The sequence below is a fragment of the Alosa alosa genome, chromosome 16, assembly GCF_017589495.1.
Source record: "Alosa alosa isolate M-15738 ecotype Scorff River chromosome 16, AALO_Geno_1.1, whole genome shotgun sequence".
Taxonomy (NCBI): Eukaryota; Metazoa; Chordata; class Actinopteri; order Clupeiformes; family Clupeidae; genus Alosa; species Alosa alosa.
Genome location: NC_063204.1, coordinates 4,089,973 through 4,115,277, shown reverse-complemented (window position 1 = coordinate 4,115,277; position 25,305 = coordinate 4,089,973).

Below are 25,305 nucleotides of genomic sequence, written 5' to 3'. Positions count from 1 at the left end.
AGAGTATTCAAACATACAGTAGAGTAGAGTAGAGTATTCCCACATACAGTAGAGCATTCACACATACAGTAGAGTAGAGTAGAGTATTCCCACACACAGTAGAGTAGAGTAGAGTATTCACACATACAGTAGAGTAGAGTATTCCCACATACAGTAGAGTAGAGTAGAGTATTCCCACATACAGTAGAGTAGAATAGAGTATTCCCACATACAGTAGAGTAGAGTAGAGTATTCACACATACAGTAGAGTAGAGTATTCCCACATACAGTAGAGTAGAGTATTCCCACATACAGTAGAGTAGAGTATTCACACATACCGTAGAGTAGAGTATTCACACATACAGTAGAGTAGAGTAGTATTCACACATACAGTAGAGTATTCACACATACAGTAGAGTAGAGTAGAGTATTCACACATACAGTAGAGTAGAGTAGAGTATTCACACATACAGTAGAGTAGAGTAGAGTATTCACACATACAGCAGAGTAGTATTCCCACATACAGTAGAGTAGAGTAGAGTATTCACACATACAGTAGAGTAGAGTAGTATTCACACATACAGTAGAGTAGAGTATTCCCACATACAGTAGAGTAGAGTATTCACACATACCGTAGAGTAGAGTATTCACACATACAGTAGAGTAGAGTAGTATTCACACATACAGTAGAGTATTCACACATACAGTAGAGTAGAGTAGAGTATTCACACATACAGTAGAGTAGAGTATTCACACATACAGTAGAGTAGAGTAGAGTATTCACACATACAGTAGAGTAGAGTAGAGTATTCACACATACAGCAGAGTAGTATTCCCACATACAGTAGAGTAGAGTAGAGTATTCACACATACAGTAGAGTAGAGTATTCACACATACAGTAGAGTAGAGTAGTATCCACACATACAGTAGAGTAGAGTAGAGTATTCCCACATACAGTAGAGTAGAGTAGTATTCACACATACAGTATAGTAGAGTATTCCCACATACAGTAGAGTAGAGTATTCCCACATACAGTAGAGTAGAGTAGTATTCACACATACAGTAGAGTAGAGTAGTATTCACACATACAGTAGAGTAGAGTATTCCCACATACAGTAGAATATTCCCACATACAGTATAGAAGAGTAGAGTATTCCCACATACAGTAGAGTAGAGTAGTATTCACACATACAGTAGAGTAGAGTATTCCCACATACAGTATAGTAGAGTAGTATTCACACATACAGTAGAGTAGAGTAGTATTCACACATACAGTAGAGTAGAGTATTCACACATACAGTAGAGTAGAGTATTCCCACATACAGTAGAGTAGAGTATTCCCACATACAGTAGAGTAGAGTAGTATTCACACATACAGTAGAGTAGAGTAGTATTCACACATACAGTAGAGTAGAGTATTCCCACATACAGTAGAATATTCCCACATACAGTAGAGTAGAGTAGAGTATTCCCACATACAGTAGAGTAGAGTAGTATTCACACATACAGTAGAGTAGAGTATTCCCACATACAGTAGAGTAGAGTAGTATTCACACATACAGTAGAGTAGAGTATTCACACATACAGTAGAGTAGAGTATTCACACATGCAGTAGAGTATTCAAACATACAGTAGAGCAGTATTCACAAAGAGTAGAGTAGAGTCACAAACACAGTAGAGTAGAGTAGTATTCACACATACAGCAGAAGAGTAGAGTAGCATTCAAAACATACAGTAGAGTAGAGTATCCACACACACAGTAGAGCATATCCAAACATACAGTAGAGTAGAGTAGAGTATTCCCACACAGCAGAGCATCCAAACACACAGTAGAGTAGAGTAGAGTCCCAACACACAGCAGAGCATCCACACACACAGTAGAGCCCACCCACAGTAGAGTAGAGTAGAGCATCTCACACACACACAGTAGAGTAGAGCATCCCAACATACAGTAGAGTAGAGTAGAGTATCTCAACATACAGTAGAGCAGAATAGAGTATCCCACACACACAGTAGAGTAGAGTAGAGCATTCACACACACAGTAGAGCATAGTATTCCCAACACACAGTAGCAGAGCAGAGCATTCCCACACACAGTAGAGCAGAGACCCCACACAAAGTAGAGTAGAGTAGAGCATTCACACACACAGTAGAGTAGAGCATTCCCACACACAGTAGAGTAGAGTATCCCAACATACAGTAGAGTAGAGCATTCACACACAAACCAAGAGAGCAGAGCATTACACACACAGTAGAGTAGAGCAGTATTCACACATACAGTAGAGCATTCACACATACAGCAGAGTAGAGTAGAGTATCTCACACATACAGTAGAGTAGAGCAGAGCATTCACACATACAGTAGAGTAGAGTATCCACACACACAGTAGAGTAGAGTAGTATTCACACACACAGTAGAGTAGAGTAGAGCATTCCCACACACAGTAGAGTAGAGTAGTATCTCACACATACAGTATAGCAGAGTATTCCCCACATACAGTAGAGTAGAGTAGAGCATTCTCACACATACAGTAGAGCAGAGTATTCACACATACAGTAGAGTAGAGTAGCATTCACACACACAGTAGAGCAGAGCATTCCCACATACAGCAGAATATTCCCACATACAGTAGAGTAGAGTAGAGTATCCCACACACAGTAGAGTAGAGTAGCATTCACACACAGCAGAGCAGAATATTCCCACACACAGTAGAGCAGAGCATTCCCACATACAGTAGAGTAGAGTAGTATTCACACATACAGTAGAGTAGAGTATTCACACATACAGTAGAGTAGAGTATTCACACATACAGTAGAGTATTCAAACATACAGTAGAGTAGAGTAGAGTAGTATTCACACATACAGTAGAGTAGAGTAGTATTCACACATACAGTAGAGTAGAGTATTCACACATACAGTAGAGTAGAGTATTCACACATACAGTAGAGTATTCAAACATACAGTAGAGTAGAGTATTCCCACATACAGTAGAGCATTCAAACATACAGTAGAGTAGAGTAGAGTATTCCCACATACAGTAGAGTATTCACACATACAGTAGAGTAGAGTATTCCCACATACAGTAGAGTAGAGTATTCCCACATACAGTAGAGTAGAGTAGTATTCACACATACAGTAGAGTAGAGTAGTATTCACACATACAGTAGAGTAGAGTATTCCCACATACAGTAGAATATTCCCACATACAGTATAGAAGAGTAGAGTATTCCCACATACAGTAGAGTAGAGTAGTATTCACACATACAGTAGAGTAGAGTATTCCCACATACAGTATAGTAGAGTAGTATTCACACATACAGTAGAGTAGAGTAGTATTCACACATACAGTAGAGTAGAGTATTCACACATACAGTAGAGTAGAGTATTCCCACATACAGTAGAGTAGAGTATTCCCACATACAGTAGAGTAGAGTAGTATTCACACACACAGTAGAGCAGAGAGTATTCACACATACAGTAGAGCAGAGTATTCCCACACACACAGTAGAATATTCCCACATACAGTAGAGCAGAGTAGAGTATCCCACACACAGTAGAGTAGAGTAGTATTCACACATACAGTAGAGCAGAGTATTCCCACATACAGTAGAGCAGAGTAGCATCACACACATACAGTAGAGCAGAGATCCCACACATACAGTAGAGTAGAGTATTCACACATGCAGTAGAGTATTCAAACATACACAGAGTAGAGTAGAGTAGTATTCACAATACAGTAGATAGAGTAGTATCCACACATACAGCAAAAAAGTAGAGTAGCATTCACACACACACAGTAGAGTAGAGCATCCCACAACAGTAGAGCATCCACATACAGTAGAGTAGAGTAGAGTATTCCCATACAGTAGAGCATTCAAACATACAGTAGAGTAGAGTAGAGTATTCCCACATACAGTAGAGTATTCACACATACAGTAGAGTAGAGTAGAGTATTCCCACATACAGTAGAGTAGAGTAGAGTATTCACACATACAGTAGAGTAGAGTATTCCCACATACAGTAGAGTAGAGTAGAGTATTCCCACACACAGAGTAGAATAGAGCATTCCCACACACAGTAGAGTAGAGTAGAGTCCCACACATACAGTAGAGCATAGTATTCCCACATACAGTAGAGTAGAGTATTCCCACATACAGTAGAGTAGAGTATTCCCACATAAACAGAGTAGAGTAGAGCATCACACATACAGTAGAGCAGAGAGTATTCACACACAGTAGAGTAGAGTATTCCCACATACAGTAGAGTAGACATTCACACACAGTAGAGTAGAGCATTCACACATACAGTAGAGTAGAGTAGTATTCACACACACAGTAGAGTATTCACACATACAGTAGAGTAGAGTAGAGCATTCACACATACAGTAGAGTAGAGTAGTATTCACACATACAGTAGAGCATTCACACATACAGTAGAGTAGAGTAGAGTAGTATTCACACACACAGCAGAGTAGAGCAGAGTATCCCACATACAGTAGAGTAGAGTATTCACACATACAGTATAGTAGAGCATTCCCACATACAGTAGAGTAGAGTAGAGTATTCCCACATACAGTAGAGTAGAGTATTCACACATACAGTAGAGTAGAGTAGTATTCACACATACAGTAGAGTAGAGTATTCCCACATACAGTAGAATATTCCCACATACAGTAGAGTAGAGTAGAGTATTCCCACATACAGTAGAGTAGAGTATTCACACATACAGTAGAGTAGAATATTCCCACATACAGTAGAGTAGAGTATTCCCACATACAGTAGAGTAGAGTAGTATTCACACATACAGTAGAGTAGAGTATTCACACATACAGTAGAGTAGAGTATTCACACATACAGTAGAGTATTCAAACATACAGTAGAGTAGAGTAGAGAGTATTCACACATACAGTAGAGTAGAGTAGTATTCACACATACAGTAGAGCATTCACACATACAGTAGAGTAGACACATACAGTAGAGCATTCAAACATACAGTAGAGCAGAGTATCTCACACATGAGAGCATTCAAACATACAGTAGAGTAGAGTAGAGTATTCACACATACAGTAGAGTAGAGTATTCACACATACAGTAGAGTAGAGTAGAGTATTCCCACATACAGTAGAGTAGAGTAGAGTATCCCACACACACAGAGCAGAGTATCCCCACATTCCCACATACAGTAGAGTAGAGTAGTAGAGCATTCACACATACAGTAGAGTAGAGTAGCATCTCACATACAGTAGAGTATCCACACATACAGTAGAGTAGAGTATATTCCACATCCTGCCACAGTAGTATATCACACATACAGTATTCATACACACAGTAGTCATCAGTAGAGTAGTATCCTCACACATAGACAGTAGAGCATTCCACATACAGTAGAGTAGAGAGTATTCACACCAGCAGACACATACACATAGAGTAGAGCATTCCCACACACAGCAGAGTAGAGTAGTACACACATAGAGCAGAGAGAGTACAGCATTCCACACAGCACAGTTCCCACATACAGTAGAGTATTCATTCACACATACAGTAGAGTAGAGTAGTCACACATTCAGCATTCAAACATACAGTAGAGTAGAGGAGAGTATTCACACACATACAGTAGAGTAGAGTAGATTCACACATACAGTAGAGTATTCACACATACAGTAGAGTAGAGTATTCAGTAGAGTATTCAAACATACAGTAGAGTAGAGTATTCCCACATACAGTAGAGCATTCAAACATACAGTAGAGTAGAGTAGAGTATTCCCACATACAGTAGAGTATTCCCACATACAGTAGAGTAGAGTAGAGTATTCCCACATACAGTAGAGTAGAGTATTCCCACATACAGTAGAGTAGAGTAGAGTATTCCCACATACAGTAGAGTAGAATAGAGTATTCCACATACAGTAGAGTAGAGTAGAGTATTCCCACATACAGTAGAGTAGAGTATTCCCACACATACAGTAGAGTAGAGTATTCCCACATACAGTAGAGTAGAGTATTCCCACATACAGTAGAGTATTCCCACATACAGTAGAGTAGAGTAGAGTATTCCCACATACAGAGCAGAGCAGAACATACACACATACAGTAGAGCAGAGCATTCCCACATACAGTAGAGTAGAGAGCATCTCCCACATACAGTAGAGCAGAACAGAGTATTCCCCACACAGTAGAGCAGAGTAGAGCATTCACACATACAGCAGAGCAGAGCATTCACACATACAGCAGAGCAGAGCATTCCCACATACAGCAGAGCAGAGTACCCCCACAAAAGCAGAGAGAGTAGAGCATTCACACATACAGTAGAGAGAGATTCCCACATACAGTAGAGCAGAGTATTCCCACATACAGTAGAGCAGAGCATTCACACATACCGTGAGTAGAGTATTCACACACACAGCAGAGTAGAGTAGCATTCACAACAGCACAGCAGAGCATTCACACACACAGCAGAGCAGAGAGTATTCACACACATACAGTAGAGCAGAGCATTCACATATACAGCAGAGCAGAGCAGAGTATTCAACACATACAGAGCAGAGAGCAGAGCATTCACACACAATTGTGCAGAGCAGAGCATTCACACACACAGTAGAGCAGAGTAGCATTCACACATACAGTAGAGTAGAGCAGAGCATTCCCACACACACAGTAGAGCAGGAGTAGCATCCTCACACATACAGTATAGTAGAGCATTCCACACACAGTAGAGAAGTTATAGAGCATTCCCACATACAGTAGAGCAGAGCATTCACACATACAGCAGAGTAGAGTATATCTGCACACATACAGTAGAGTAGAGTATTCCCTACCATTACAGCAGAATTATCCCACATACAGCAGAGTAGAGTAGAGTATTCCCACACAGCTGCAGAGTAGAGCAGCATTCCACAATACAGTAGAGCAGAATATTCCCACACACAGCAGAGTAGAGTATATCCCAACACAGTTGAGTAGAGCAGTATTCACAATACAGCAGAGTAGAGTATATCACACATACAGCAGAGTAGAGCATTCACACATACAGTAGAGCATTCAAACATACAGCAGAGTAGAGAGAGCAGTATCTCACACATACAGTAGAGCAGGGGAGGGCATTCACACACACAGTAGAGTAGAGAGCATTCACACATACAGTAGAGTAGAGCATCTCACACACATACAGTAGAGCATTCAAACACACAGTAGAGCAGAGCAGCTCCCACACACAGTAGAGCATTCAAACATACAGTAGAGTAGAGTAGAGCATTCACACACAGTAGCATTCACACATACAGTAGAGTAGAGCAGAGCATTCCCAACATACAGTAGAGTAGAGCATTCACACATACAGTAGAGCAGAGTATTCCCACATACAGTAGAGCAGAGTAGAGCATTCCCCACACACAGTAGAGCAGAATAGAGCATTCCCACACACAGAGTAGAGCAGAGCATTCACACATACAGTAGAGGCAGAGCATTCCCACATACAGTAGAGCAGAGTATTCCACATACAGTAGAGTAAGAGTATTCACACACACAGTAGAGTAGAGTATTCCCCACATACAGTGACTATAGGCACTGAGGCATCTTTTGAAAGATTCCTGAGCTATACTTTCAATGCCTAGTTGGTCCATGACAAGTAGATGAAAGAGAATTATACAGCATCATCATTGATCATATGACAATCATGTTTGGATCATGTGTCATCCAACTGATTGAAGTGCTTTCTCCAAACTGCAGGTTTATGCTTTCCAGCCACAGTGCTTGTAGAGAAATAGACACCATCAAGTGAATAAGAAAAGCACAGGAAATTAGACCTCTTGTGACAAGATAACAACTTGTCCTTTGTATCGATCGTGAAATCTCTCTCTCCCCCCTCTCACTCCCTCCCTCACCCCCCCCCCCCCCCCCTCTCTCCCTCTCTCTCCACTACTGAAGACTCTGTGCCAATGCTCCTCATTATCTCCACACTGCATCCCCATCCCAGCACCTGCGATCCATCCCATCATCCGTGGCGCGTGATTGACCAGGGTCCCATCATCAATCAGTGGTGTAATCGTTTAGCGCGTGCGTGCGTGCGTGCGGCACCAGCGTCGCGCGCGGTAACAGCATGCGCGCGCGTTTGTCCAGATGTGATCCAGGTCCCACTATCTGGTGGGTCGCCTGGCGTGCGTGCGGCAGGTGCGTGTACCAGCGTGCGTGCAACCAGGCGGTGCGTGCAGTGCGTGCGTGCGTGCGTGTGCGTGCGGCGTGCGTTAACAGCATGCGCGGTAATTATCCAGATGTGATTAATCTGAACCCACTGATCGACCGGGTGACCGTCATGCGTGCGCGCGGTCTGCGCGCGTGTGCGTCATGTGCGCGCGGCGTGCGCATATTGTCCGTGATGTGATTGACCCAGGGTCCCACATCCTGCGGGATCGCCTGACGCGCGCGCGTGCGCGCGCGCGCGGCTGGCGCGTGCGCGTGCGCGCGCGCGCGCGTGCGCGCGCGTGCGCGGCGGCAGGCATCATCCGACGCGGATCCAGGTCCCTGACCATTCCGACCTGTAATCGGTCGGCGCGTGCGCGTGCGGGTGCGGCGGTCATCCGGTGACGTGATTGACCAGGTCCCACATCAACCCAGGTTCCGTCTGGCGCAAGTGCGCGCGCGTGCGTGCGCGTTTGAGGCATTATCCGATGTGGGATTGATCAACCCGACCATCCCGGTAATCGTCATGCGCGCGCGTGCGTGCGGTCAGTGCGTAGCGCGGGTGCGCGTGCAAGTGCGTCCAGCGCGCGCGCGCGTGCGTGCGTGCGCGTGCGCGGCAGGCACGAGCACGAGGCGTGTGTAAGGTTTATCGCAGATGCGGGATTGAACCACCATCAACCGGACCGCCTGGCGCGCGTGGGCAAGTGCGCGGCGGGTTGGCGCGTGCGGCAAGTGCGCGCGCGCAGTGCGCGTGATCATCCACGTGATCCAGAACCTATCATCAACTGCATCACTGGCGCGTGCGTGCGCGCAATTGGCGCGCGCGCGCGTGCGCGCGTGCGCGCGCGTTATGCGCGCGCGCATTGGCGCGTGCAAGTGCGCGTCATCCGACGTGATCATCCAGGAACCACATCGACCCAGTAATCCGGCCTGGCGCGTGCGTGTGCGGCGCGGCACGGCGGCGGCGCGTGCGTGCGCGCAATATGCGTGCGGCGGCGCGGCTCATCCGATTGTGATTGACCAGGGTCCCGACCTGGTAATCGGCGTGCGTGCGCGGCACCAGCGGCGCGTGCGCGTGCGCGGCGCGCGCGGCCCAGCGTGCAAGTGCGTACCACATGCGTAAGTACTATCCACGTGGATTAATCGAACCCTCGACCATCGACCTGTGCATCGGCCTGGCGCGCGTGCGCAGGTCTGCGCGGCAGGCAGTGTGCGCAGGTGCGTAAGTGCGCGGTCATGCGTGCGCAACGGCGCGAATCACGCGCGCGTCATCCAGACGTGATCATCGAGGTTCCGCCATCGACCGTACCGTGCGCGTGCGGTACGCAACGGCGAACATGCGTGCGTCATCCAGACGTGGGATAATAGGGTCCCGCTTATCACTGCGGGTCACTGGTGCGTGCGCGTGCGTGCGTTCATTCCGCGATGTGGGATTAATCAGGAACCCCGCTTATCATCCAGAACCATATCGGCGTGCGTGCGCGTGTGCGTGCGCGCGTTGGCGTGCGTGCGTCCGGCGCGAACATGCGCAAGTGCGCGGTTATCCACGTGATTATTTGTAACCGCTATCACCGTACCGTCATGCGCGCGTGCGTGCGTGCGTGCGTCATCCAGGGATTAACCAGGTCCTGAATTATCGACCAATGTTTGGCGCGGCAGGCCCTGGTGCGTGCGCGTGCGTGCGCGCGTGCGTGCGTGCGCGGTTTGTCAGACGATGGATTAACAGGGTCCCGCCATCAATCCGGGGTGGGATCGGTCATGCGCGTGTGTTGGTGTGTGTGTGTGTGTTGGTGTGTGTGTGTCTGTGTGTGTGTGTGTGTTTGTGTGTGTGTGTCAGGCTTGTGCAAAATTCCAGAATTTAATTGAAACTGGCTCTTAAATTCCAATTCAACTCTTGAATTTCACTTGCATTTCAATTGAGGTAGCAAAGAGGAAGCAGAATTGCAATTCGAATTGTAATTCTCAATCGCCTGAGTTGGTACAGACATTGTTGGCCTTTTTTTACACTGGAACAATAACAGATGACTTAAAGCTACTTGGTACAACACACGTGGACAGGGAGAAGTTGAAGATGTCTGTAAACACACCAGCCAGTTGCTCTGAACACACTTTGATTACACGGCCTGGAATCCTATCAGGTCCTGCTGCTTTCCGAATGTTGACTTGTTTGAAAGATTTCTGCACATCAGCCACTGTGAGCATTAGGCCCAGGCGCGCGGGAACATATTTTTGACCAGGGGTGCTGAATAACAAAATAATGGATGTCCGACGATTTCTCCTCTAGCATGGTATGATTCGAATTTAGACAGCCAAATACGCCCATTTTCAGCCGTATGAGTAGACCTTCTGGTAGACCTAAGTTTATGAACAGCCACATTCCACTGCAACTAGCGCAGCACTTTACCAATTCACTCATCAATAAAAACTGGCACAAGACACCCACCAGACCCATAGAAGCATGCACTTGACTTTACATCATTAAACTATTTCAGTATATTGCTTTTCTGATTGTCAAAACCACACCAGAGATGCTTGGCTTGGAAAATATAATTAGGCCGCAATGACCTACAATGGCAAAAACAATTTCTGAGTAGCCTAACTTATGGCATGCCTCCACTCCAAAGAAAAAGTGTCCTAACCACCAATTACAGCGGTTTCTATCTGAGCGACTCCAATAGTGAAAGGATTTCAGTGTCATATTTCGGTGGCACTAGCTAAGCTGTTGTGGAACTGGAGATGACATGTCTACTGATAGGCAACAGGTTCGTGGATTTGGGCTAGATCAGCCACATTGGCTGACACTAACAGAAACTGAGCCGTACGTGAGGTCGTGGGCTTGCCAAAGACTAATTGCAAAAGATGCATCCTACCTCATCTGTTGTCGTTTGGTATTCAAAATTGGTCTTTTCACAATCCAACGATATATCCAAAGTGCGAACTAGTTGGTGATGGTATATGGAAACTGGCAGTATGCATGCTACACGGAGTTCTAACAGGTTCATGGCCTAATAAGCAGGCAAGAGATAACCCACGATCGCCATGGTCTCGTTATGAATTCGTGTTTGTGATAATAATGGCAGCAACAATAAAACCATCTTGATCTTCATCATTTTGACAGATCAGCAGCCCTGGATGGTCATATGCATAGTTAGCCTACCTTTAGTTTGCATTTACATTTTAAACACTGAATCTACTGTCTTTACGGGCCGGGAGAAAAAAAAAATCCTGTATTGTTTTCTGTAGCCTAATATTCTTTCTCGAAGTCAACTAGCCTGCTTTGCAACGCCTCTCCTCAGCGAAGTCACGCCACTTTCACTTCTGTAGCTAGACTATAACGCTTTAATCTATGGATAGCTATATGCAAAGCTATCCGTGAACCTTTTTGCTATTTGCCTATTTGACAACAAATATAATGACAACCGCGAATTTGTAGGCCTATATTGACAAAAAAAGGGTGCTGCAGCACCCTCAGCACCCACCTTCCCGCCCTTGATTAGGCCTGGGTCAGAGAGGTGTGAAATGGAGGGGGCTCTTACTGGAGGTTTGATGTTAACCTCAAAATGTGTATAGAACTGGTTCAGCTCGTCTGCAAGTGAGGGGTGAGAGACTTGGATGTTGGATTTCTTCCCCTTCAGATCTGAAATCATGTGCAGTCCCTGCCACATATTCCTTGAATCATTCCCTTCCAGCTGTTCCTCAATTGTGCCTATATTCTCTTTTTGCTGCTTTGATTGTTTTCCGCAGGTCATATCTGGCTTTTTTCTCCAGCTCTTTGTTTCCAGAGGCAAACGTACAATCCCGAGCTCTGAGAGCAGATTTTACTTGGCTATTTATCCATGGTTTTTGATTTGGATACATTTTGACTGTTTTTGTTGGAACGATATCTTCTACACACTTCTATATGAATCCTGTGACTGTCTCTGTGTATTCATCTATATCCCCATTTGATGCATCACGGAACATATCCCATCACGGCTCTTTTTGCACACTCACACACTTTTTCAGAGCAGGAGGGAGACTTGGGATTGGGGGGTGGAGGGTGGGCTTTGTGTTGGTGTGTGTGTGTGTGGGGGGTTTCTACAAGAGTAGAAACACACACACAGAGTAAAGCTCCGTGTTACTCTGAAGCACACACACACACACAGAGTAAAGCTCCCTGTTGCTCTGCACGCCGTGGATCCTTGTTGCGATAATTCAACGCATGGCGCTTCTGTTCTCTCTCGTGTTCTTGTCTTTTTCCTGCTCCACAAGCGCTGATGTGTTTACAGCGGCCGTTCTGTCCTTCTCCGTGTTGGGCCGTCTGAATAACAGCTCTCTGATCAAAGGGTCCGCCATGCCACATCAGATATGACAAAGGCTCCTCGCCACTTCCAGATGTTCCCACCCCATGTGTTGGCCACGGTGCGCCGTGCTGACGCTCTCCTGTGTTGCTGGGTTTGGAAACTCTGTGTCCTGACTTGTTTTGCCACAGCTGGTGGCATGCTCACACACACAGATATGAGAGGCATGTGTGTGTGTGTGCGTGCGTGCGTGGGTGTCTGTGTGTGTGTGTGTGCGCGTGCAAATAATGGAATATTTGCAGACTTTAATGCACAGCCAATGTCTGAAGTTCAGAGAGTTTTCTCTACATGTAAGTTTGATCTGGTACAGTTTGACTGAACTTTACATTTGATTTTAAGACTACCACCCCCCCCTCCCCCCGCTTTGTTTCTGCAAGACAAAGTTCAATGAATACAAATTCAAAGGTGGGAGAAAAAGTCCAACAAGAGCACACAATTGTTCAAGGACGACGGAGAACAATTAACTTGTGGTTTGCCTACGCCCTTTGAACCTGTTTATCATTTAAAGCTCAGCAATTGATTCTGGCTGTTATCCATTTTGAAGAATGTGCAGCGAACAGCAACAAGAAAAAGTGGATTGTAATTGTGTGCTTTGCTGCGCATTATGGCCAATTAGACATGTGGCTCGGTGGGGTCAGGCGATGGAAATGACTCTTCACACGCCAGCGGCCGCGGTGGGGTCAGGCGATGGAAATGACTCTTCACACGCCAGCGGCCGCGGCTTCACTCGCTCATTATCCAGCAGGCGGGCCGAGCCCTGTGATGTCAGCACTACAGCTGATAGTTGCTGCTCTAGCTGTGTCTGTGCCTGTTAGGGGCGATTTCAAACTCTCCCTAGAAGCAAAAGGCAGAATAGTTGGGAGGCAAGACTAGTTACTGCTGTAGCTGTGTCTGTGTCTGTTAGGGGGGATTTCAAACTCTCCCTGGAAGCAGAAGGCAGAATAGTTGGGAGGCAAGATTAACGAGAGGTCTTGCTTTTATAGACCTGGATAACATACAGCAATAATAATAACCTATTGCCTGACATACTTGAAATGACTGCATATCAATGTAAATATACAGTACATACAAGCACAAGTTTAAACTTCATGTAAATGTTATCAATGTTATTTATCACTCCACAATGCTGCTGCTACTTCTACTTTGTCAGAAGGTTACGCTAGGACTAGGACTATGTAAATATACAACACAACTACCGCTATTTTTTTAGATATATGTTCTATATTTCAGTCTCGCACTTTAATGTCTGTATGTGGTATGTCTGTATATTTTTATTTTTTATTGTCTATGGCTATGTCTATGTCTAAAGTATATAAAGAATGTCTATGTCTGCATGGGAAAGTAAGAAACGAAATTTCAATTCTTTGTATGACCAGTGCATGTAAAGAAATTGGCAAAAAAAGCCGACTTGACTTGACTTGACTTGACTTGACTTGACTTGACTTGACAATATGACCACATCTTATCCATAGTAATATTGGGGAGGACAGCTTAATATAATAATAATAATAGTATATATAAGTATAAGTATATATACTCTTTTGATCCCGTGAGGGAAATTTCGTCTCTGCATTTATCCCAATCTGTGAATTAGTGAAACACACTCAGCACACAGTGAGGTGAAGCACACACTAATCCAGTGCTTCTCAAACTTTTTCTTTCATTCCCCACTTTGATCAAGGGGGCATTTTCGAGCCCAACCTGTCCCTCATCGCTCTAAGAAAGTGGTAGGTCAAGCTTAAAATTGTCAAGAAAATAATGACAAGTTCTAAATATATCCTCTTCAGCAGAGTTAAAATCAGCTGGTGCTGCAGATATAATAATAAATAAATACATAATGTGCCATTGTAATTTAAACACACCTATTTCTGTTTTCCAGCAACATATTAGGAAGCATAGGCCAATATTTTACAGCATTGTACAATATATTCAATGAAATACCAACATGCTGCATTAAATGGATCCATAATCCAGTCATACTGAGCACTGCTGGTTGGGAAATATTTTTTAAACTAGATGTACCGCATAGCGGTACAAAATATGACCACCGCTCAGTCCTGTACATCCATTCCGCGAAAATAAATCATATAAATGAATTTGTCTCCATCTTCCTCAATCCCCCACTCTTGAAACTTTTGTGTATGCTTGTTTGGAATGTGTGTTTGCGGGCCGCACACAAAGTAGCCTACTGGCGCTGCAAAGGTGAATAGATTTGTAACACTTGCCAAAAAATTTGTAGCATTGTTATAAAACCTTTAAAATATCTAAACAATCACAAGTAGGGCAGTTCATCATAGTCCATCCATTGCAACTGGACTGATGAAAGGTACACCTTTAGGCTACATTGTATTTGGGAAAAGCAGAAGGTAGCAGCATAATGTATTTATTTATTTATTATTAATCAAAACAATCCCTGTCAGTTCCATGCAGTTTTCAACAGCTATCAAGAAGAGAGGTCATGTCATGGATTTTTGTGAATGTTTCTTCTTCTACTTATGCATAAGTTTAGTCATCTAGTTCATATGATATTCAGCTTTATTGTCAATGCACAAATTAAATACCAGTAGTCTAAAACAAAATGCCGTTGTACCCAGTGGTGCAAATAACTGACATGTCCAAAAGGGCCTTCATGAAATGCGTTGCTAGACTGTTTATACACATTTTAACGGGCCAAGTTGAAGAGCTACTGTCCGTTATTGTTTGTGCAAATAATATGCTGATTCATGTTCCCTTGCATTTTGCAACTATGAGGTCCATGGTTAGTCTGGCTTTTGCCAGACCAAGCTCAATCTTTTAAGAAATCGAAAAGGAATCGCCGGCAGATCAGGCTGAGTTCACCCAGCCTAGTCCATTGTAGGCTCGATAGAAATATTGTTTAATTTTGCAATTGAGATATCCACGCGACTGGCCGTGGTTAAGCCTCGGTTTCAGAGCTATTCTAAATGCAAAAATGCATAGAGGGAGTTATGACAAAACCGCGGACTGTTAACAAACTATAAGCTATATAAGGTAGGCCCTATGCTAGGCCTATTACACAACATAAATTGTCACTAGGCTATGCTGGCGACCCAAATAAAATCTCCTTTGGGAACCAATGGCTTACAGTACCAAGCCGGACTTAAGCTGCTTAAAAGTTAATAGTTTTGCACATCAGTAGTAATACATTTCACGAGCTGTGTGAATCACGGAAAGTTTACACTTCTAAATGGAACCCAACCCACTGTACAGTAGCTCAAGGTCTATGGCTAAAGCAGCCATAATGAAAGCCTTATCATTGTTTGGATACTTCACACACACGTTTTTTAATCGTGATAGACTACTACTACCAAGCTGGAATCAAAGCACATCGACTCCCTCTCACACACACTAAACACGACTTCGAACAAACCAAAAAATGTCTCAGTCTCACAGTATAGCCATAGGCAAAACTGTATTGGACCGGTGTAACGCTAGTACTAAATCATCCATCGCAAAGAATGATTTTTGTAGCACGCGGCAACAAATATGTGTAGGTACAGCCCTGCCCTGGATACATCTCTAAACGCGGCTCTAAAACGCGTTTGGTTTAAATGGAGATGTAAATCACGGTGCGTTAATAAATCTACATTATGGGCGAAGTTGACACAAATTATTCACTTTGGACTAATTTATGTAGTTTCAGTCCTAGTTACTTTACTTTGAGCCATGCTCTTCCTTACTTGAATCACCTTTGAAAATAGAGGATTGAAGTAGCCTATATGGGTGTTTGGGAATGAACGTTGACTCAGATGCTTTGAGACTTTGAGCTAAATGTCCCAGCCCGGTGTTTAGGATGCATCATCAGGTTATCTTTCAGGTAGCCTATATTTTCCATTAGAAAACCATCACGAGCTTAACGTGGTGTGGCTAACTCACTTAGCTCCTGTTAGTAGCCTAGGTTATGGTTATAAGCAAATGAGATGACAGTCGAAAGATGCAATTAGTGCTGTTATCAATGTTCTTGGTAGCCTATAACCGCATTTATGGTTTTCTACAAATACATCAATAATCAAATTGGCCTCTATCACTCAACCAATGCTAACGGTAACATTATTTTACCTACTCTAGGCTATTGATATAACTTAAGATTAACGTAGCCTACCTGCAGTAAAAACCAAGCATGTCCGATTAACATTCGCAGATTTATTTCGGCTTCAAGAAGAAATGGGAATTACATGTCATGCAGAAATCATCCTACCCTTATTAGACGTTCTCAGCTGTAAACTATAGTCTTGTCCTTGTAGGAAGCGTAGTGTCTTTCCAACCCACTTTAGATTAACTTCCAACAAAATTACGTCTCACTGCAACAATGCGCCATCTGGTGGACAAACGACTATGTGACGCCAATACTGGAAATGCAGCCAAATTATTATTATGATGAATATTTGGTTTTCCTTTAATCCGACTGAATTTGTAATTATGTATCGGCCGTTGTAATTGCTGATGGTATGTGCGTACCTGTCTGTGTGTGTGTGCGTGTGTATATGTGTGCACCACCATCTACAGGCCAATGAGTGTACAGTCACTAAATGTACACATAACTTAATTTTTTTAGACCCCCCCCCCATGGATGAAATTCTACGAAACTTGGCATACCCCCAGAGAATGTCAGGTTAATCATACACATAAATTTGGTGCAGTTCTGAACATCTTAACTTAAGAGAGGGGCGATTAAAGCAGAATGATATTGCATTTTCATTTTTTACCGGGGGGGTGCAAATCACAAATGAGTGATTATGGGCTAGGTTGATGTAGGCCCTTGAGACCAACATACCATAAAAAATTCTTCATCCTCGGTGCCACGGTTCAGGTAGTTATTTAGGAAAAACTGCATTTTTTGGGTTTCGGGGGGCCCCCGGGGACCACTCCCCCACCGAAGTAGATGACGGGGGGGAAAAAAAAACTTCGCTAGCGGCGGTCATAATAAACTTTGCAGGGATGTGATGTAGGCCTACTGTTTAATACATGGGATCACAAGAGTGGCTCCCGAATCAGACGTTTCAGCGATTTCACTCAGATTCTCATAGGCATAATACTGTCGCGATCGAGGCGCCTGTCCCATACCTCAAGTTTTTTGGTGAATGCAGTAATCGTATCTGCTAGGCGAGGTAGGTGCCTTATCTTACTGTATTTTATTTCTATGGTTTATATGGAGAACACAATGGTAAACATTTGCAATGAGCATGTATCTAGTGTTATTATCTGTTCCTTTACACACTTCCGTTTCCCCTCTGTAATACTAAGTTTGACTCATGATTACTTAGTTTATTTTTTCTCTAGTCACTTAAAGCTGAAGATAATAAGTTATGTACTGGTTTTTGTTGTATGCTCCGGTCTAAGAGCACTCTGTAAGTTTTTTTGTTGCTTTAAAGTACCTATACAGATGCTGGTAGTAGCTAATATCATTTCTATTTAAAGTACCTATACAGATGCTGGTAGTAACTAATATCATTTCTATTTAAAGTACCTATGCAGATGCTGGTAGTAGCTCATATCATTTCTATTTAAAGCACCTATACAGATGCTGGTAGTAACTCATATCATTTCTATTTAAAGTACCTATGCAGATGCTGGTAGTAACTCATATCATTTCTATTTAAAGTACCTATGCAGATGCTGGTAGTAGCTAATTTCATTTCTATTTAAAGTACCTATACAGATGCTGGTAGTAGCTCATATCATTTCTATTTAAAGTACCTATGCAGATGCTGGTAGTAGCTAATTTCGTTTCTATTTAAAGTACCTATGCAGATGCTGGTAGTAGCTAATTTCATTTCTATTTCTTTGATTTGATTCTCTATGACTTTTATTTGTTGTTATTTTGTTGCACCTTTATTTCTTTATGTCACGGTTTATTTCATTTGATGTCCTGACTAGGAATACTTGTTGCTCAGATGATATGGTTAAAGATTTCCCAATTCCATTATAGGTGCTAAGAAAGCAGGAGGATCATTTTTATATGCCACATGCAATTGTGGGGTGTATCAGGAACGGGCAGGAGGAGGAGTACAGGAGCCTGGTGGAGGACTTTGTGCAATGGTGCAAACTCAATCATCTTCAACTTAACACTTCAAAGACCAAGGAGATGGTGGTGGATTTCCGCAGGTCTAAGCCCACTCTGCTACCAGTTCACATTGATGGGGTCAATGTGGAGGTGGTTAGCACCTACAAGTATCTGGGTAATGGACAATAAACTGGACTGGTCAGCCAACACTGATGCACTCTACAAGAAAGGGCAGAGCAGGCTGTACTTCCTGAGGAGGCTGCGGTCCTTCAATGTGTGCAGCAAGCTCCTCAGGATGTTCTACCAGTCTGTTGTTGCCAGCGTCCTCTTCTATGCAGTAGTATGCTGGGGTGGAAGCACAAGGAAGAAGGATGTGGGGCGAATTGACAGGCTGGTAAGGGAAGCTGGCTCTGTAGTGGGAGCTGAACTGGAGTGTATCACTTCACTATCTGACAAAAGGACCCTGAACAAACTGATCAACATCTTGGACAATGAGTGTCACCCACTCCACAGCACTATTGTTAAACAGAAGAGCCTGATCAGCTGGAGACTTCGCTCACTGCCTTGCACAACTGACAGACTGAGAAAGTCATTTGTCCCCAGGGCCATTGAACTGTTCAATGCCTCACTTAAGGGAAGAGGAGAGATAGACTTCTCTGCATAGTCTGTCTGCCTCTTCATCCCTCCATGTTTGGTACTGTCTGTCCACTAGCCACTTGTACCACTGTCTTTATGCCTCACTGTTTTGCGTGCTATATTAGCACATTAGCACATATGCATAACCCCCCCCCCCCCTCCATGCCACAGCCGAACTGTGGCCACACTTATACATTTTCTTAAATAGTTAAATATATAGATATATAGACTTTCCTTTACTTTATTTCTGCATTGTTGCACTGTTGACTTACTCATTTGCACTATCACCATGACCACTATCACCATTGCACTACCACCATGACACTCATTCACACAGAGCACCTTAGAGCACCTTACCATACCTTACTATGCACAGAGAATCACAGGCTCAGTACCTGCCTCAGTCATTGCAAGCGCCTCTGATTTATTAATCACCACTATGTGGATACTGTTTTTAGAATTGATTTAGATGAAGTGTTAGTATAATTTGTAATTTTGTTATTTGTATTTTAGTATATTTTTATATATTGTATTAAGTGTTAGTATAATTTGTATTTTAGTATATTTAGCATATTCTTTATATTCTACTGTCCTTACTGCTTAGTTGTGTTTTTATATTATATACTTTAATTACTCTTCTGCTGTTAAAGAATGTGTTTTTTCTTGTATGTATGCTGCTGAGACCTTGAATTTCCCCTGGGGATCAATAAAGTATCTATCTATCTATCTATCTATCTATCTATCTATCTATCTATCTATCTATATAATCCCCATTTGAGCCTTTTTTGGCTGTGTTGTTATTTTATTTATTTATTTATTTATTTATTTTTATGTTATCAGTTTCGGAGACGGATCTGATGGACAAGGGTGTGCCACCGATCCGGAGGGGGATGGTTGATGGTTTTTAACAATGGTGATGGTGATGTGTGTAGATAGCCTGTTACATTATAGGTTGAGGACTTGGACTCCTCAAGAAACTTTACTTCTCAAGAACACTGTTTAATAGATTTGGACGAGATGTTTTGTTACCACTGTCATTAGAAATATTTACATTATTACTAGTAATTCTGTTCTGTTCTGTTCACAAGCCTCAAAGTTCTTGTACCGTATTGTTTGCGTGTTTGGAGGTATAACTGAGAGGTCAAGACAGACCTGACTGCAGCTGACGTCATCTTTGAAAAATGTTGAACTCCACTGAATGATCATTTGCTTATTAGTACTGGAATGACAGCTAAAACCTCTTGCTCCAAGACATGTATTTCCAAGATCTGTTTACAGACTCTGAAGCCGCAGACCCAGAGACATCCTAACGACGCATGTCACACTTCCTCCGCTGGCTTCTCATGGGACAGAAGTGTGATGGATGGGACAGAAGTGTGATGGTGGAAGACACAGCTTATCGAAAGGGGGACAGCCCTTTGATCTGATATCCAACACCACCCCTGAAGACCCCAGCAGCACAGTGTTCCTGAGAGCAGCATTTGGAAGTCTTGTGTACCATCCCACAAAAGGACCTTGGTCAGAACATCACGAGAAAGATTGGTAGAATAGTGGACCTGCTGTGGGCAGAATAACCCCCAAAAACAGCAAGGATCCGAAGGTTCCAGGTAGTCGACCCTGACCTTCAGACTAGAGAATTTTATTTTGTTGGTATACTTTAACTGGAGAAGGAAATATTGAAGAAAAAGAAGAGGAACACGGGGTGTGGGGGAACGCCCCCTATTAATAGAGCCAAGCGCCGCCCTAAGCACATTTTGCACACACATACACATTCTAAACATTGTGCACCACATGAAAGCAACCCACCTGTGATTTTATTCTATTGCATTGTGCACCACAAGAAGAATGGAAACTGGCTTTGGTTGCATTTTCTTAGCTGTTTCTATGGTAGATGATGTCAGTCTTTCTACTGTTGTTATTTTTATTCTCCCATGATCTGTAACCTCCTTCCACACCCTAAAAGTCCTCTGTTGTTAATAAGCTGATTCATAATTTATGTTAGCAAGTTTAGATGTTCAAGTCTTTAAGGACTTGAAAAGGGGGAATTGAAGGAAATAATTTTATATGACCGTCTCTTGCCCCAGACTTGGTGGAGGCTTAGCCACATTTACATTTAGAGGGTATTCTCTTTCTCAATGCAGATGTAGGTGTGAAATGCTCCCCACTGGCTTCTACCATCTGTCAATCTCCTCTGTTCTGTCTTTGGGTTAAACAAAGACCTTATAGTTAACTTTAGCTGAATTATATGTTTGTGTTATTAACTGTAAATGTATTCATGTTTGGTATCATTGTAATAGTCTCAGTACAAGGATTGTAATGATTTGATTGTGAGAATGTTTGGAACATTCTATAAGTGATATTTCTGATATATAAGATATCTCTCCTTATGTTCTTCAGATAGGTGTGAAATGTTAATGTTTGGAGAACAGCATGTGTCCAGGCCTCTGAAGGACTTCCTAGGAAAGGGGGTAGTTTTAATTAAAAGACAATAGAAGCTGACCAGACCTGATGAAGGCCTAATCCTCATCCTCCCTTTCTATTGCATATTCAAACTGGGTTGGACCTAGAGGTCACTCCTTCTCTTTGTGTGTAACTTAAATTTGGTAGACTGTTTCAGAGAAGTCAGAGAATACATGAGAAGTCAGGGAATACATGAGAAGTCAGAGAATACTGAGAATCTGGTGAAATCCATGATGGGGTGAAACAAACATGTACTTCTCTCCCTTGAGGGCCACTGGCCCCTCATTGAAAAGAATAAAGCCTGGATCCTGATCTCGCATCGTCCTGATTGAGTCTTAAGAGAAATATGGTAGTAAAAATATACTATCAGTGCTTGTCTTTGCCTTATAACTAGAGATTTAACTTATTGAGCTTTCCAAATATATTGCTAAGATAGGCCAGCTTCATCAAGAAATGTTCATTAGTGAAGATTAGTGCTTGCAGATTCACTAATGAATTCCTCCAAGAAGAGGCGACTCGGAGCTCAAACACGCGCGACAGCACTTTACCTCGGGAAAGCCACCTTGCCTCGCTGTGAAACAGTACAGCCTTTTGGTCAGCTCCCATCTCCTCGCAAACTGCGGAGAATAGACACGTTTTTAAGGGCCGGGTCTTGATGAAATTCACCACTCTCACAACCTCGTTCAAAATCTCATTCAGGTCGGGACTAACTAAGCTGTCTTGACACGCTTCCCTATGAATAACACAGTGCGTCCATTGCGCATTGGGTGCTACCTTTATCTGTAGGCTACAGATTTAAAAAAATAATTTAAAAAACTCCTGTTTTTCACGTCAGTTCGCGCCGCACCTGGCATGTCTCTGCGACCCAGTAGTGGGTCGCAACCCACAGTTTGAGAAACGCTGCACTAATCCCAGCACAGTGGGCTGCCTGCAACAACAGCGGCGCTCGGGGAGCAGTGAGGGGTTAGGTGCCTTGCTCAAGGGCACTTCAGCCGTTCCTGCTGGTTCGAACCGGCAACCCTCCAAAGCGCTAACCAGTAGGCCACGGCTGCCCCCAAAAATAATAATAATAATAATAATAAGAAGAAGAATCATCATCATCATCATCATCCTCATCATCATCATCATCATCATCATCATCATCGTCATCTTTATTTTAGAACATTTAGAAAACCAAGTTACAAATACAAAATAAAACAAATATAACAATAAAATCAAAAGGTTTCAAAAGAAAACAAACATAAACAATTAGGTCTGTAAAAAATAATACAATTAAGTGTATGCCATACAGATGTGAAACAGTAAAACTGATAAAAAAAAAAATATATATATATATATATATATATATATATATATATATATATATATATATATATATATATATATATATATACACACACAGTATAGGAACCAATAGATTAATATAATCCTTTTTAGTAGCTTTTTTTAATAACACAGGTTGCTAGTTGTGTCTGTTTTTTTGCCATTGTTTCCTTTAAAATTGTATCACTTTAGTCACAGGCATTTTTAAAAGGTATTGGTTTACGCACCATGGACTATAACATTGAGGATGGAAGAATGTCTTTGAAAGTCTGGCCTTTGAACGGTATTTGAACCATTCAAACTATGCCAGCCTTTATTGCATGTGTAAAAAAAAGAAAACTTTCACAAAGCTGTGTGACTTTAGGTAAAGTCACTATGACAACAGGGGTCGAAGATTCAATAAGAGATCAAGGCCTGTCCATTGGTCAGGTTATTGCTGTATTAACCAAGGCAGCTAAAGTCTTTTCGGGCCAGTCAGTGTGGCCTTTGCCTTCCTTTTGAAATTCCACAATACACACAATAGTTCCTCAATAGTGTCACAGGCTCGCCCGTTAGCATCCAAGCAATTTATCTGACAATTTATCTGACACGTTCTCCCACAAACGTAAGATCCAGGGTGAGGGTGTTTCTGTTGTTGAAGAAATCACTGACCTTCAAAACACAAGTCTTTCTGTAATGTGTAACAATGTGTAACGATGGTGACAGCCACTTAAATGTCACCATAGTTGAGAAGTTCAACCAAAAGCAGTGCTATGGAACACTATATGGCAGCTTGATAACTACTTTTTGTAGTAATAGTGATAGTAATAGCAAAGTGGAGCTAAAAACATTGTGGGCAAAACTCCCTGTGGTTTAAGAAATGGCACAGGCCTATATTCAGTTGTGCAGGGCCCTCATCTTTCTGTTCCAAAATGTATTATTACCTGCTATTTGTTTATTTGATCCTCTCGTACCTGAGGTCGCCCTGGGGTCAGATCCCTGTTGGCACCACATTTCTGCTTGTGATCAATAAGTAAACACGGCATCAAGAGTTATGTGCTATCTTCCTGGCTTTTCCCAGAGAGTCTTTCCCTGCCAGGGAATGGAGGAGGCTTTCAGATTTTGGAGAATAAAGTGTGTTTGAGTAAGATAACTGCCCAATAAGGCCAAATCAATGTCCAAATCCAGCGTACTCTGTGGAGCATGGCGCGGGAGCTGCCCGCACCTGGACTGATGTGTTTATCAAGGAGAAGTGCCGAGAGAGAGAGAGAGAGAGATCCAACCACAGCCTCGACCGCAACAACAGGATCCCGATCACTCACAGTCGATGTTGTTGCTTGTTTGTGTTCTCTGCCCAGACCGTGAATAACAGCCACGATATCATGTGTCTGCGTGTGTGTGTGTGTGTGTGTGGTCTCTGCCCAGACCGTGAATAACAGCCACGATATCAAGTGTCTGCGTGTGTGTGTGTGTGTGTGTGTGTGTTCTCTGCCCAGACCGTGAATAACAGCCACGATATCAAGTGTCTGCGTGTGTGTGTTCTCTGCACAGACATTGAATAACAGCCACGATATCAAGTGTCCGCGTGTGTGTGTGTGTGTGTTCTCTGCGCAGACCGTGAATAACAGCCACGATATAGTGTGTTTGCGCGTGTGTGCGCAACATTCGCTGTTCACATCCAGAGCTTGTGTCGGTGCACGCAGGGCACACCGCCAACCAGCCGGCTCAAATTAGACATGGCAGCGCTGCCTAGCACCTCCGCCCCTCTCCCACATCCGCCACCACCACTCTCTCCTCTCCCACTTCCTGCTCCGGTGCGCAACGGCGTCTCTCACCTGGTTGAAGAGGCTGGACCCGAGGGTCCCAATCATAGCGTGCCCTAATTCTGTCTCCCCAACCCCCCCACACCTCACCTAGCCCTGCACACCCCCGCTACAACCCCCCACTCCTCAGCTAGCTCCACATGCACCCCAATCCTCCTCACCTAGCCCCACATGCACCCCCAACATCCCATCCCATCAAAGGGAGACAGATTCAAAGTCTGATTGAAGATTTGTGGATTTTATTTGTCACATACATAATTCCAAATTGCAAGTAAGCAGCAGTAAATTGGGTTGCAGGAACTATGGCAATGGTGCATATGGCAAATGTACAAAACAGGGTATCAATGAAATAATAGTATGATAACAGGGATAATGATTAGCATCATAGGTTACTATATCACAGATATATTACTGACAGACAGGCAGATCATAGACATCTTATCATAGACAGGCAGATCACAGCATAGGCAGCCATGTCACAGGAGCCTGGAGGTGCTCTGTTGCAGCTCACACATGCACATACATTTCCCCATGTTTCGCAAATTGCCTGAAATTTCCATCTTTGAGA